At 46.1% G+C, this 12,654-nt stretch overlaps 1 pseudogene; it reads right to left on the reverse strand.

Annotated features, from left to right (window-relative positions):
* Window positions 1–10,873: 10,873 nt before the first annotated feature.
* On the reverse strand, window positions 10,874–12,308 carry LOC103588695 (annotated as a pseudogene).
* Between the last annotated feature and the right edge of the window lie 346 nt (window positions 12,309–12,654).

Raw genomic sequence — 12,654 nt, forward strand, 5'->3', positions numbered from 1 at the left:
AACTTAAGGAACTCAAATATTTTATAATGGGCAGTGAGCAAGCCTGCTCTGTGTTCTAGGGCTCCCCTATCTTTATCTTCCAGGACTCTTCATTATACAAGCATCCCACTATCTTTATCTTCCAGGACTCTTCATTATACAAGCATCCTTGAAAAGATAGTCTGGAATGAAAGGCAGTTAGTGCCTTGCTTGTAAGATGCACAGAAACAGGAGAGACCCGTGGGAATTGTCTCCCAGCACTGAGAACATACAAGAGGGTGCACTGACTGGCTGGCTGAGAAATTAGTTACACATCAACTATACAAGTTAGCACCATAGTGAATGAATATCAAATATTTTGAGGCAAGAGTGCTGTAATGAGTTGGGCTACTAGAAAGTGCTAGAAGAGGTAGGCTTCTTTCTACTTCCCCGATGCCTGTCCTGCCTCTCCAGCTAGCTTGTAAACTCCTGTGTGTGTCTGTCTGTCTCTCACAGACTAGAGCAGAGTCCATGGATCATGCCAAGAACAGGTAGAAACTTTTTTTTTTCAATTTTAAAGGATTTTATTTATTTATTTATTTATTTTTTTAAAAATATTTTTATTATTTTTAAATTTTTCTATTTATTATAAGCATATTCATTATTACAAATCGTGATTTTTCTTTATGCTCTCCACCCAGCCTGTCCCTCCCCAAACCCCTACTCTGCCTCCCCCCATCTCTAGTATCCTCAGGTTTGTTCTCTCCTTCTGAAAGTTCAACAAATTGTTGCGGTCTTTTTTTTTTTAATCAGGGAGGAACTTAAGGACTGCTTATTCTTCATAGCTTGGAAGGCAGCTCTTGTGGATTTCCTCAGGGCTGAGCATGGTGAGATGTTAGCATTTTCAAGTTAATGTTATTTTCTAGTACTGTGGCCCCGTGTCTGGCAAGAACGTTTGCAAAAGATGGTCTCCTGGAACATCTGTTCATGCTGGTCCTGTCAACTGCCTTTTCAGTCAAAGGGGGCAGGGATGGACTTGCTTCTTCAGTCAGATCAGGGCGTCCGCTTGCTGAGGGGTGGTGAGGAGCAGAGGAGGGCAGACCAGAAAGGACAGAGAGGAGAGACTTCACGCAGTGGTGTAATGATCTCTGTAGGTGGCTGGGACACCAGGTCTAGTCATCTGGGTGTGAGTTACAGAAATCGATGGCTTTGAAGGTCTTGTTTTTTCTTTTCTGAAAACACATTTGTACTTTTAATTTTTAGTAACATTTCCCCCCAAATGCAAAAAATGCTACATGCTTAGTGTGTAAAATTTGGGAAACACAGAAAAGCAAAAAGAATAATCTTACAATAGAGGTTAGAATCTTGTAATCTGAAGGCTCCCACAACTAACACCTTGGTGTGTATGGAGGCTGGATGATGGAGTGGGCTTGAACAGGGTGTATGATCACTGTCAGAGACAAAGCTGGCACTAGTTAAAGTGTAAGGACAGACTTTAATCAGTATTATACTATTGCAATAGGGAAAAGGTTTAGCGTGAACTGAACTCAGCTTCGATTTGTACAGAGGTGACTGGGCGTTTTTAAGAAAATGAGAGCGTTGGCAGGGGTGGAGGGTGAGTAGGGGCTCATCAGAGTCAGGGAAGTGAAAAATTACAAAATGCAGGAAGGTGGGGAGTGGGTTTGTTAACTGGAGCTTATTGAAGTCAGGCTCCAACCCTCCCACGGAGGCTGGGGCCCAGCGTCCTCTCTTCAGGCTAGAACAAACAGTGAATTCTTTGGCAGCCTTGAGTATTCTCAGGCAGGTATTCTCAGGGTCATCCTGAGGATGCAGCTGCCTCTCCAGCTAGCTTGTAAACTCCTGTGTGTGTCTGTCTGTCTCTCACAGACTAGAGCAGAGTCCATGGATCATGCCAAGAACAGGTAGAAACTTTTTTTTTTCAATTTTAAAGGATTTTATTTATTTATTTATTTATTTTTTAAAAAAATATTTTTATTATTTTTTAATTTTTCTATTTATTATAAGCATATTCATTATTACAGATCGTGATTTTTCTTTATGCTCTCCACCCAGCCTGTCCCTCCCCAAACCCCTACTCTGCCTCCCCCCATCTCTAGTATCCTCAGGTTTGTTCTCTCCTTCTGAAAGTTCAACAAATTGTTGCAGTCTTTTTTTTTTAATCAGGGAGGAACTTAAGGACTGCTTATTCTTCATAGCTTGGAAGGCAGCTCTTGTGGATTTCCTCAGGGCTGAGCATGGTGAGATGTTAGCATTTTCAAGTTAATGTTATTTTCTAGTACTGTGGCCCCGTGTCTGGCAAGAACGTTTGCAAAAGATGGTCTCCTGGAACATCTGTTCATGCTGGTCCTGTCAACTGCCTTTTCAGTCAAAGGGGGCAGGGATGGACTTGCTTCTTCAGTCAGATCAGGGCGTCCGCTTGCTGAGGGGTGGTGAGGAGCAGAGGAGGGCAGACCAGAAAGGACAGAGAGGAGAGACTTCACGCAGTGGTGTAATGATCTCTGTAGGTGGCTGGGACACCAGGTCTAGTCATCTGGGTGTGAGTTACAGAAATCGATGGCTTTGAGACCGCTTGCTGAGGGGTGGTGAGGAGCAGAGGAGGGCAGACCAGAAAGGGCAGAGAGGAGAGACTTCACGCAGTGGTGTAATGATCTCGGTAGGTGGCTGGGACACCAGGTCTAGTCATCTGGGTGTGAGTTACAGAAATCGATGGCTTTGAAGGTCTTGTTTTTTCTTTTCTGAAAACACATTTGTACTTTTAATTTTTAGTAACATTTCCCCCCAAATGCAAAAAATGCTACATGCTTAGTGTGTAAAATTTGGGAAACACAGAAAAGCAAAAAGAATAATCTTACAATAGAGGTTAGAATCTTGTAATCTGAAGGCTCCCACAACTAACACCTTGGTGTGTATGGAGGCTGGATGATGGAGTGGGCTTGAACAGGGTGTATGATCACTGTCAGAGACAAAGCTGGCACTAGTTAAAGTGTAAGGACAGACTTTAATCAGTATTATACTATTGCAATAGGGAAAAGGTTTAGCGTGAACTGAACTCAGCTTCGATTTGTACAGAGGTGACTGGGCGTTTTTAAGAAAATGAGAGCGTTGGCAGGGGTGGAGGGTGAGTAGGGGCTCATCAGAGTCAGGGAAGTGAAAAATTACAAAATGCAGGAAGGTGGGGAGTGGGTTTGTTAACTGGAGCTTATTGAAGTCAGGCTCCAACCCTCCCACGGAGGCTGGGGCCCAGCGTCCTCTCTTCAGGCTAGAACAAACAGTGAATTCTTTGGCAGCCTTGAGTATTCTCAGGCAGGTATTCTCAGGGTCATCCTGAGGATGCAGCCTTGAGTTGTTAGAAACTATGTCAGAGTTTTGTTCAAGTCTTTATTGGCCAAGGTTGAGGCCTAGTCAAGAAGAGGGCTCTGAGGAGCCAGGCTAGAGTTGGTCTTTGCCACTGGTCAGGCCGGGTTTAATTTCTGGCTCCACTGCTTCCACCTTTATTTAGTTTTCGGTGTGCTCATACCCACCTCATACTATACCTACCTCATTACATCCCTCTGAGGATTAATGAAGGAATATGGCCCAGTGCTTGGTGCACTCTAAGCTCTTTAGAGTGCCATGCTTTTCTCCCAAAATGCTGTCAAAACTTACATAATGTTTTGTACCCTTGATTTTCAATTTAGAGATATAGCATGAGCATTGCTTTTGGTTTGGGGGTTCTTTCTTCAGGCGAATGAACATCTCTCTCAGGAGTGAATGTGAATCAGGTCAACCAGCCCAGGAAACAATTAGCTGGTCTCTGAAGAAGTTTTCATTCTACACTGGAGAAAAATACTTGGCGTGATTTGGGAGGTGGCCAGTGAGGAGAAAGTCATGGGAGAAACAAACACAGGTGTGATCCTTTTGAGGCCTGCAGGGTCAGGACTGGGCAGGTGACTTATGCTCTTTCAGCTCCTCCACACAGAGGGAGAAAAGCTTTGATTCAGGAGAAGAAAGAATTGTCTGATCGGGCTCATGCAGCAGGGTGACATAACACATTTACAGGTGACTCTGGTGTCAGACACTTTTGCGTCAGAGATGACACACTTTTCTTGTTCCAACTCCCAGTGGAAATCTGGGGAACTCTCTTCACTGAGCAGTCCTTTGGGCCTGCGGGCACCCCGTGTACAGGACCCAGAAGGCAGCTTTGTTAAAAGAAAGGAAAAACGGGCTGTCCGGTTAGCTCAGCTGGTTAGCATGAGGTGTTATCACACCAAAGTCAAGGGTGTGGATCCCTGTACCAGCCAGTCCCCGCCCCCCAAAAAAAAGAAAGAAAGAAAAAGAAGTAAAGTAAAAGAAAGGAACAGGAAAAACAACATCCATACTCTGCAACAGGGAAATTCCCACCCAAAGTCTCCTGCCCTAGTGGCTCAGGGACTGTGTCCTCTCTGAGGAGTGTGTGGTGCTGCCCTCTGCTTTTCCACCAACTTGGAGCTCCCATAGTTTTCCTTGGACCTCCTGGGTTCAAATCCCAGCTCTGTCACTTTCTAGCTATGCGATCTGGGGTAAGTAACTTAACCCCTGTGTCTTACTTTCCATGTCTGTAAAGTGGAGATGATAATATTCATTGTATAACATTGTAACAAATATTAAATGCTTATGTAAAGTAACTAGATCCATTCCCAGTGTGTGGTAAACAATGATGATTATTGTTTTTAATCATCAACATTATACAAGTAAAGGAGCCCCAGTGTTCTTAGCCTAATCTGCACAGTTATTGCTGATTTCCCTCTAGGTTCTCTAACTCCAATCCACACGAGGCCAGGGTCTTTCTTAGCCTTAGCAGCTTCAGATATTTTGATACTCACCCAGGAGGGTGGCTTTGTTTCTTCTTGGAGAGGTAACCATCCCTCTACTTTGCAGTTTATTTTCGAAACCTTTAGTTGTGGGAGAAGCAGCAGGATTCATTCTGTTTTCTAAAGAGCCCACGATCACCCCGCCTGGTCCCATCTTGACAGTAGGATGGAGTGGCCCCTCTCAGAGGCAACCTTACTGTTGAGGAGCCTCAGTCATGCAGTCACTCAGTACAAGCTGGGAAAGGAGCAGGGATTCTCGCAGAAAGTTTTTCTGTGGCCTGTGGATCTCAGGTGGGAGGTCCAAGCTCCCAGAAATTTCTGTCGCCAAGGAGGACTCTGCAGGTACAACAGCAGCATGTGCACTCAGACATCAGTCCCCCTGAGTGATTTTAAACAAGTCACTTCTGGATGCATCTATGCTAATGATGCCTTTTGGTTGTACAGTAATAATAACCCGAGCCCAGTAGCTGTGGGCTGTGACAGGGCCTGCAAGGCCTCCTTCCTCGACGGTGGTTGTGAGTAGGTAGAGAATGTGTTTCCACCCCTTCTCTGGAACAGGAAGCAAGCAGCAACAATTGAGGGGTAGGCTGGGGGTGGGGGTGGGAAGCTCTTCCCAGAATAGCACTGTGCCGCGCGTTTACCTCTGAAAAAAAGGCTTTGACATTCCATGTTGCATTGTGAAGCTCTCAGAGGGGTTTTTGGTTCGTTGGCCTGCAGAACCATGGTGGCCACCACCAGTTCTAGGGCTACTAGCAGAACACAGCCCAGGGCTCAAGATTGGAGAACGGTACTTCTTAGTGCAAATAAATGAAAAGACAGGAAAAGCTAAATGTCCAGCGCACTGTTTGTAGCTCTCGTCTGGCTCTTAGCTAGCCTTCCCTTACGTAACAGCCCAGACTCCGAACCATGGTATAGTTTTGCCCTCTTGTGGGATTAGATTTCTGGATTTCAATCCCATCTCCACACACTGTTTGTAGCTCTCGTCTCGTCTGGCTCTTAGCTAGCCTTCCCTTATGTAACAGCCCAGACTCCTAACCATGGTATAGTTTTGCCCTCTTGTGGGATTAGATTTCTGGATTTCAATCCCATCTCCACCACTCGTGTGACTTTGGGTATGGTACTTGACCTCTTTCAGCCCCAGTCTGATCATCTGTAAGATGAGCTGAGCAGAGGCCTGGCCCATAGCGGCTGTGCAGTGAACGTCAGGATAAGGCAGATGTGCTTGCTGAGGAGGTGATGTTCACCTTCCTCTGTGAGGCAGCGAGATGGAGAAGGGAGCCCACAGACCCTGCTGTCTGCCTGGTCCACACCCTGCCACTGCCCCTACTGTTTACCTTTGGGCACATTCCTTAACCTCCCAGTGCCTTAGATTCCTCTCTGTGAATGGGAGAAGGATAGGATATGCCCTCTAGGGGTGTTGTGAGGATCAGTGTGTTCATCCACGGGAAACCCTTCCGCTTAGTGCTGGGTGAGTGCTCAGAATACACTAGCAATGGTGGTTCTGTGTCCAGGGAGGACCTGGGGCCATGCTCCTTATCAGTTTGGTATTCAACAGACAACTCTTTGCTGGGTTGGATCCAACATGGTGGACCTGCTCCCTTTGGTTCCTTCCCATTCCCCACTTCTCCCAGGTTCCACTGAAAATCTTTAAATATGTAGTCTAAGAGAAACAACAGAAATATGCTGGAGTGACCTACTGTCCCTGTTTGCCAGGGTCTGAGTGACTTCTCGGGTTGCAGGACTCACAGAGCTAAAGCCAGGACAGTCCTGGTCAAATCATGATGGTTGGTTCTCCTACTATGGCTCACATCTTCCACCCCAGGACTGGAGCTAAGGTGTTTGTTTGCTCCTAGAGGCTACTAACTCTATGTGGTGGCAATTTTGGAGATGCCTTTCCCCTGTACTTTTTATTAATGCCTTCTCTCTCTCCAGTGCTACTGGAACCTGCAGCCTGCAACTCCATACTCCACCCCCAACCATGAATGCTGGGGTGGCTTCCAAGGAAGTGGAACATGTTGGCCAGGGGTGGTGGAAAGTACCTTGAGCAGCTCACAGTTCACCCAAGTCTGCTTCCAGGCAGCTGCACTGATCTCCTGAGAGGGTGGGGCTGATGGGAACTCAGAGTCCTGTTCAGTGCAGACTGGGAGCTGATACACCTATTCTAATTACTACTTTCCTCTCTTCAAGCTGTGTAACACTGGACAAGATGCCTAACTTCTGTGGGAATCCAGTGTCTTCATCTGTAAATTAGGAAGGAAATTAGATAGCCCATCTAGGATCATTCCCTTGTGCCTAAACTGGCCATGCTGGCCTGGACCATGGGGGTAGGAGGGCAGGCCTTACTTGGAGAATGTCTCACCTTGGGCATGTTACTTAAGCTCTCTTAACCTCAGTTTCCTCATGTATAAAATGAGAATCATTATAGTACTGACTGGGGCTTACAGGAAAAGCTTTTTAAAGGGAGACAACTCAGAAGCAGGCCCCACTTCTCTGTGTCTTCCTTCTCTATGTCTAGAACACTAAAGTGAAGGCTGGAGCCATCTTGTAAGCCTGAGGACCAGGGTCACACCCTAGGGAGGGTGGAGCCTAGAGCTGGAAGGAGCCTAGGTCCCTGATGACATTTTGGGGTCACCGTATCTGCTCTGGACTGCATAACTTCAAACTTCTTATTGTATAAAGGATAAAGAGACCTCTGCTTGATTTGAGCCAATATTTTAAGTCTCAGTTACTAGTAGCTGAATACACTTTCTAGTTGATCCATCTAATCCATACAGAGCACACTGCAGAAGCAGATTTAATTATTTTCTCCTAAACATCAAGATGTGGAGGTCATAGAAATCTAGCAGATAAGAACTTAATGTTAAAACACAAGACACCCATTAATCTTTCCCACTATATACCAAGAAAAGCTGTCTAAACCTGGCTTTTCCTCCTATGCCTTCTGTAAAAGAGCTGAGTTTAAAATACCCCTTAAATCCTGGTCTCTCTGAGGTTTGACACCATGAGATTAAATTCACAGAATTAAGTGTTTTATTTCAACTTTGTTGGTATTAGATAATGTGCCTGATTTCTCTTTTTTCTTAGTAGAGTGCTCACAGATGCTCAAAACTTTTATTAGAAGTCCATATTGTTTTATCCAATCTGCATACTCCCATTATGGTTGTATTTTAAATAATGTTAATGGAATTAGGATTTTTAAAATTCACCTACCACACATTTTTACTCCTTCCAAGAAATGACAAGAATAGCTTACATTTATTGAGTACTTACTCTTTGCCAGTCACTCTGATAAATACTTAACAAACATAGTCTTCTTTAATCATTTCAACATTCCTATGAGGTAGGTACCACTATTATTGCCACTTTGTAGATGGGAAACTGGGGCAACGGGAGCTTAAGTAGCCTGCCTAAGGTCACACAGCGACGGAGCGTATGATGGGATATGAACCCAAACAGTCTTACAAGTAAGATAACCTGTCCCAAAATAGGTGAGTAGTTTTGAACAAAGTCATTTTAAGATTAAAAAGAAAACTATACTAGTTTTCATATCTTTATGTATCAAAAAGAAGATATATTTCCCAGAAACTTTACTTAAATTTTCCCAAGGGCATACTGAATTTGCCCAAGATTTTGGGCATTCTCTAGGAAGGCCCGTTTCTTAAGAGATGGTAAAAAGAATCCTTTGATTTGAAGGCAACCAACAACATGTGCAGTATTTATGCTTTGGAATTTTCGTTTAGAACATCTGGGTTTCATAACCATCCAGTCAAAGCAGGAAGGTATGGGAGACATTCAGCATTCAATGCCTGGTAATCAGCGGTTGCTTATCAGAATGGAAACCAGCTAGTCCATGCCTATCAGCCCTGTAGAAAAGCTAAATACTATTGCCTCTTTTAACAGATGAAGGAAACAAGGCCCAGAGATATTAAGTGATTACCAAATACTGATGGGAAGACTCAACCTCGGAGACTCAGATTCAGTTGGTTTGAGACCCAGGCATGAGTATTTTTAACAACACACTTGGTTATTCTATTGTGCAGCCAAGGTTGAGAACAACTACTCTACAGTCTTAGAGGTAATAAGTGACCAAACTAGATCACACACTTGAGACTTTAGTCAACCATTATAGGCCGTTTGCACTCCCTGGTCTGCAGATTCCCTGGGACTCGGTTGCTGCAATCTTGTGCTTGCTATATCATGGCTTTCCTGCAATGGTGCGCTCATTTGTAGCACTGTCCAGCTTTCCTTGTGCTGATCTTCATCTCTAACAGAATGGAAGCCAAGTTCCCAGTTGTGTGTTGAGTCAGGTTCCCCAGGAACCAGACTCTGTGCTGCAGACTTGTGTGCAGGTGGCTTATTGGAGCAAAGGCGGCAGGACTGGGCAGAGGGAGGAGTTGAGCTGCTTTGTAGTTGCTGATCAATGCGAGCTCCAGAGTTGGGGTTCTCTCCAGGATTGTGCCACTTTGAGGCAAAGGGGCTGGGCATTGATCAGTCCTTGGATGTGGGTCCCCCTTCCCTTCCTCAGGAGCATGCAATCTCAGAGAAGAGCAATTCTTAGGGAAAGACTCTGCTGGGAGCTGGGAGCACCTGACACTCCCAGCAGCTGGGGGATAAGTGTTCCAGTCCTGAAGAGGTAGTTAGGGGCCAGGTGCAGGGAAGACGGGGGCCCACCACGGCATTCGCTACAGAATGAAAATGCAAATGAGAGAAGGTCTGTCTGACTGCGGCTTTGCTCCCGCTTTGTTGTTGGCTTCACCACAAGGCAGCTCTGGCCATCTACCTCCAGTGCTGCTTCCTGGGGGTCAGCCCCTTTTGCCTAACCACGAGTCATATTGTGCAGTGGTGTGTTTTCTGAATGATTGCCCCAAGGAGTGAATCTGGAATGAAAATTGTTCAGTGAAGACCCATAGTCTGAGACCAGGACTGATTCTTGCCTTCAAGCAAGGTTGTAGGTATGCAGGTAAGGTCATGTCAAGGGCTCTGGGTGTACTGCAGGAGGCACATGTCTTTTAAAGCCGGCCTGCTGTGTCCTGAAGGGAGATACTACCTCATCCCTCAAGGTTGCTCACTGCAAGTGTGGCCCCAAGAAGCAGCCCAAGCAAAGAGCGGCTAGGGCCTTGCACTCTTGGGGTGCCCAGCAAGCCAAGCATAGAGAACTATGGAGGATGGTGGGAGAGAACATTCCAGCAGGAAGGAACAGCGTGTGCAAAGTTTTCTAATGTGTTCTCTGTGGAAGCTTGCCTCCTCAGGTGTTACAGGTATTACTTGAAAAAGAGTTTCAAGGCCAAATACGTTAAACTGCTAAAAACTTATTATGATATTACTTTATATATATGTATGTATATATATATATATATATATATATTGGTTTTCATTTACAGTTCCTGACTTGTTCTAACCTTCCCCAGCCTTTCTGTCTTGGAGTTGGCCACAAAAAAGTTCTCTGACCTACCTTATTTCATTGTAGATCATAAGACCCCCATTCCAGAAAAGGTCCTGCCCATACCCGGAAGGAGGGAATGCTGCACAGAGAGGCCAAGAAGAATCTGAACAAACAGGCCTCGCCGGGTGTCCTCTAATTCAAGTCTAACACTGTCTACCTGGAGACAGATTCAGATAACACAGGTTAAGGGCTCAGTACCCAGGACCGCCCCACACCGCGTTCTGGGATCTTTCAGATAGCTGAACACGTGGAGTTACCTGGAGGATGGAGCACCCAGGAAGAGCATGGAAGCCCACACCCCTCCCGCCATACCTCACCCTACACCCAGGACCGCCCCACACCGCGTTCTGGGATCTTTCAGATAGCTGAACACGTGGAGTTACCCGGAGGATGGAGCACCCAGGAAGAGCATGGAAGCCCACACCCCTCCCGCCATACCTCACCCTACGCATCGCTTCATCTGCATCCTTTGTAATAGCCTTTATAATAAACCAGTAAATCTTAAGTATGTTTTTTTGGGAGGTGGGGATAGGGGCCACAAAGTGGCCAATTTATTATAATTTCTCCTTTTCTAGTACATGCACAGAAAGCCTGACAGCTAGGCATACATGCACACACACACAGAGCCCCATTTCCAATAAGGGACTGGCTCTGCAGAGGAAGCTGATAGGCAGAGGAGATCAAATGCTGTTCCCCTGCTCACTAATCTACTTCTCCAAACACAACATCTTGGGTACCTGTGATGGCAAGGACATCTGCCAACGTGTCTCTTAGACATCTTGTCCAAACCAGCCAGGTGTGCAAAACCAGGAGCCTTGATCTTGCATCAGTAAGGGTGGCTGCTGCCATCAGATACACCCCAAACACTCCCTTAGGAGCCTCAGTGGTAGTATATGTGGCTCCCAGAGGAACTTGGTAGCCCTCGGTATACAACTTAAAGTGATGAATCAGTGACTCCACAGAAGTCTTCATCTCTGCTTGCTTAGGTGGAGACACTTACCATCATCAACCTTGATCTCCCCAGGAGACATTTTGTTCAGACACTGTAAGATGATTCAAAGGGACTGGTTCATCTCCTTCACTCTACACAGGCACCTGTCATAGCAGTCCCCTCGAGAACCAATAGGAACATCAAACTCCACCTGGTCATAAACATCATAGGGCTGAGTCTTCTGCAGTTCCTGCTGGATGCCTGAGCCCCGGAGCAACAGTCCACTAAAGCCATAGTTAAGTGTGTCTTCTAATGTCAACTGTCTGATTTCACCAGATCCTATTGTTGGTCAGCATCTCTTCCAACTCATCAATCAGAAGAGAGAAGTTCTTAGAAAACTCATAAATGTTATCCATGAGCCCAAGGGGTAGCTCCTGATGCACTCCTGGCCAGATATAAGCACCATGCATTCAGGCTCTAGACACTTGCTCATAGAACTCAAACATCTTCTCTCTTTCTTCAAACATCCAGAAAAAAGAGGTCATAGTCTCAGTGTCCAGGGCATGCGAGGTCACAGCCATGATGTGGTTCAAAAGCTGTGTGATTTCTCCAACTGGCACTTGGATCCACTGTGCCTGGGCTGGGTGTTTAGCAATTTTTCCACAGCAGGTGAATAGCCCTGTTTGTTACACATCTTGGATACATAGTCTCTCTGGTCAAAGTACGGAAGGGCCTGCAGATATGTCTTGTATTCCTTGAACTCCTCAGTGCCTCGGTGCAGGAGCCTGATGTGAGGGTTGCACTTCCACACCATCTCCCCACTCAATTCCATCAGTAGTCACAGGATGCCATGAGCTGCTGGGTGCTGGGGCCCAAAGTTCAGGGTTAGGTTCAACACCATTTTGTCCTTTGGAGGGTTCACATCATTCCAAGGTGGAGGCTTCCAGTGGGCTGTTTCCTTGGTGGGAAACATGACAGCTCCCCCGAACCACTTTGCCCATTCCACATCTGGCAGACATTGCTGAGCACCTCTGATGGGCTGAATCAGCAGTTGGACCCCAGCCCTAGGCTGCAGCACCTGGGCTGTGATGCCCTGGAGGCTGCACAGAGCCCTCAGCACCACCATCCTACCTGCTGCAGACTGGGCAGTATGTGTTTTCCTGAGTTCTGTTAGATGCTCAAGCAAACTAATTGAGCCCAGCGAGGGGGTGGTGGGAACCCCGATTTATAGTTCGTTGGTCAGAAGTTCTAGAAGCTTGGACTTGCAGCTGGCATCTGAAGTGGAGGGTAGTCTTGGGGACTGAGTCCTTAACTTGTGGAATCTGACACTGTCTCCAGGTAGATAGTGTTGGAATTGAATTAGAGAACACCCAGCCAGTGTCCACTGGGGAACTTGTTGCTTGCTTACTGGTAGGGAGAAATCCCCACATACTGTGACACAGAAGTTGGTTTTCTGGGCCAGCCCGGTGGCG

This window comes from Galeopterus variegatus, unplaced genomic scaffold, assembly GCF_000696425.1.
Source record: "Galeopterus variegatus unplaced genomic scaffold, G_variegatus-3.0.2 Scaffold605, whole genome shotgun sequence".
Lineage (NCBI taxonomy): Eukaryota > Metazoa > Chordata > Mammalia > Dermoptera > Cynocephalidae > Galeopterus > Galeopterus variegatus.